Here is a 3036-nt window from a genome sequence, read left to right on the forward strand (position 1 = left end):
TTGTTGCGTTGGCCGGGAATCGAACCCGGGTCAACTGCTTGGAAGGCAGCTATGCTCACCACTATACCACCAACGCTTCACATTGACACTTGCGTCTCTCGGATTTCAAGTACAGATTCTGTCCCTGCTACACACAGACACATTGAAAGCGTGCATTATATACGCACATACGTGCATTCACAGAACGCACAACGTGCTTGCAGAGCCATTACCAGTTAATGACACCCTAAAGTCTCCATTTACATCAAACATCCCCACGCATGCACAAAATGTGTCAGCAATGCAAAACATACTTGCTGTGCCATTACCATTAATAGAACCCTAAACATGGCCAGGAAGACGGGCATTTTTTCCCCCCTCTGCATGCGTTAAAACACTCACATATGTGGAGGGGAAAAACCGCACGCAGCAGATCTTGTTACATGCGCTACTTTTGTTTTTCTCGCATGTTTAGGACCCCACTGAGATCAACTGGGGACTTGCGACAAATGCAGGAAAATGAGCATGAATGCTGCGTCCTGTGAATGGTGAGAATGAGCAAAAAAAAGTCGCTGAGCAAATGCGCTTATTTCCTGCATGTTAAAATGTGCACAAACACACGAAAGAAAATGTGGAACGCATGTTGCACAGGGGCGTCACCAGGTGCAGCCATCGGGTGTGACCTGGCTTGCACGTCGTTATGTGTACGCGTGATGTCATCACACACGTGTGTCATGACGTCATATGCATTTCACTGTCGGCAGCCATCTTGGTGATGCATGCCGGCAGAGAGAGGAGGGGAACGTTCATCCAGCGGGATAAGGTACGCCGCCAGGTCCCCTCCTCTCTCACGCAGCTCACGCAGTCCATGACCTAGTGCCCGACTTTTCATAGGGGGGCGACACCAAAATGACTGTCAGTGATGGTGTCACCCCCTCTGATGGTGTCACCCCCCATTGTGACACCACAGAATTTGCTACTTTCCTGCGTTTGGTGCATGTCCAGGAACCCAATGAAATAAATGGTGATGCGCCCCAAGAGCATGAAACAAACGCACGCAAACATGTGTTCTGCTTCACCCATGTATGAACGGGGCCTCATAATGGAATTGTTAGTGTGTGTAAGCATTCTAACAATTCCGTCCCCGCTTCCCATTACACACATATTATTGTTTATTGTGCAAATATAAGAAAACAGCTTTTAAAACAACCATCAGAGGTATTTTAGGACTAAAAAGCCTTCAATAAAATGAACTGCAAACATAAAGAATAATTAAATAGAAAGAAAGCTAATAAAAGAAAAGTCTTGGAGGATGCGGGCATCGATCCCGCTACCTCTCGCATGCTAAGCGAGCGCTCTACCATCTGAGCTAATCCCCCTTCACAGACAATGCACTGCGACCAGTACATGTACATCCGTGCAGCCCAGCACCTTCCCTTTACTATGCAATGTAACAATCATCTGGATTGTATTTAACAACGTTCCTGAACTCAGCTACTAAATATAGAAAACTAACCCGAGATACATTGTCCAAGCAGAGCTGAGTGCCCAGAGCAAGCCCCAACCCTCTCATATGTGATCTCCTTCCATGCTGCTGGAGCTGAGTGCCCAGAGCAAGCCCCAACCCTCTCATATGTGATCTCCTTCCATGCTGCTGGGGCTAAGTGCCTAGAGCAAGCCCCAACCCTCTCATACATGATCTCCTTCCATGCTGCTGGGGCTAAGTGCCTAGAGCAAGCCCCAACCCTCTCATACATGATCTCCTTCCATGCTGCTGGGGCTGAGTGCCTAGAGCAAGCCCCAACCCTCTCATATGTGATCTCCTTCCATGCTGCTGGGGCTGAGTGCCTAGAGCAAGCCCCAACCCTCTCATACATGATCTCCTTCCATGCTGCTGGGGCTGAGTGCCTAGAGCAAGCACCAACCCTCTCATATGTGATCTCCTTCTATGAAGCTGGGGCTGAGTGCCCAGAGCAAGCCCCAACCCTCACTTATGTGATCTTCTTCCTAGGGCTGCAACAACTAATCGACATAATCGATTATTGAAAAAGTTGTCAAGTTTTTCAATCATCGATTAATCGGCTTCTGATTAGTTGGCCCTGTTCACAGCTCCACACACACTGCGCGCCGCACCTCCTCCCTACTTCACGCTCGCCGTTGCCAGACCCGCATCCACGCTCCACCACCAGCTACAGAGGAATACAACAGATCCCAGCAATAATACATTATACAGTGGTGCAATACCGAATACCACTAGCTATAGAGGACTACAAAACCCAGCAATAGTACATTATACAGCGCAATGCAGAATACCGCCAGCTATAATGTACTATTGCTGGGATTTGTTGTATTCATCTATAGCTGGTGGTATTCTGCATTGCGCTGTATAATGTACTATAGCTGGGATTTGTAGTCCTCTATAGCCGGTGCCATTCTGCATTCATTGCTGTATAATTTTACACTTATCATTTCACTATATTGCCCACCACACTTTTTTTTTTCTTTTTTACTTCCACCGCTCCAAGCTTGCTCCTGTGATGGACTACAATCTCAATACAAACTAGTAGTCCCATCACTGGAGCCATCGAACTTAATAATCGGCTAACGAATCGATTTTGAAAATAATCGTTAGCTGCAGCTCTACTCCTTCCATGCTGCCGGGGCTGAGTGCCTAGAGCAAGCCCCAACCCTCACTTCTGTGATCTCACTCCATGCTGCTGGGGGAATAATCATTCCTATATCTATTTGTATGCTAAGTGAACTGTTGCTGTCATGCAAATACACTGCACTACATGAACTACATTTGACTTTCTAATATGATTTGACTTTTGTATAAAAAAGGCTTCAAAATGATAAACACAAACAGAATGTAGAACAATTGAACAATGTATTCGGCGTTCCGTGTCCTGATTTATTGGGGTTTCTTAGGCTTGTAAAAAATAAAATGCATTTAAACAATAGAATGAAATGTTTCCATGACACAGACAGGAAGTGGAATAAAGGCCTCGTTGTGTGATTACATGAATGGAATGGAATGATTTAATAGTTTAATGGATT

The 3036-nt window shown here is 46.0% G+C and overlaps 2 protein-coding genes and 2 non-coding genes across 4 annotated transcripts in view; 1 reads left to right on the forward strand and 3 right to left on the reverse strand.

Moving 5' to 3' along the window:
* Nucleotides 1-3036, reverse strand: part of MORN4 (MORN repeat containing 4) — a 16942-nt gene that overhangs the window by 12300 nt on the left and 1606 nt on the right. The window lies entirely within an intron of this gene.
* Nucleotides 1-3036, forward strand: part of PI4K2A (phosphatidylinositol 4-kinase type 2 alpha) — a 27381-nt gene that overhangs the window by 353 nt on the left and 23992 nt on the right. The gene's annotated exons all lie outside the window — the stretch shown is intronic.
* Nucleotides 5-76, reverse strand: TRNAG-UCC. The gene has a single exon. It is a non-coding gene; the product is annotated as a tRNA-Gly (tRNA).
* On the reverse strand, nucleotides 1286-1358 carry TRNAA-AGC. The gene has a single exon. It is a non-coding gene; the product is annotated as a tRNA-Ala (tRNA).

This window comes from Nanorana parkeri, unplaced genomic scaffold (genome assembly GCF_000935625.1).
Source record: "Nanorana parkeri isolate BGI_ZX_2015 unplaced genomic scaffold, ASM93562v1 scaffold2, whole genome shotgun sequence".
NCBI classification, from domain to species: Eukaryota; Metazoa; Chordata; class Amphibia; order Anura; family Dicroglossidae; genus Nanorana; species Nanorana parkeri.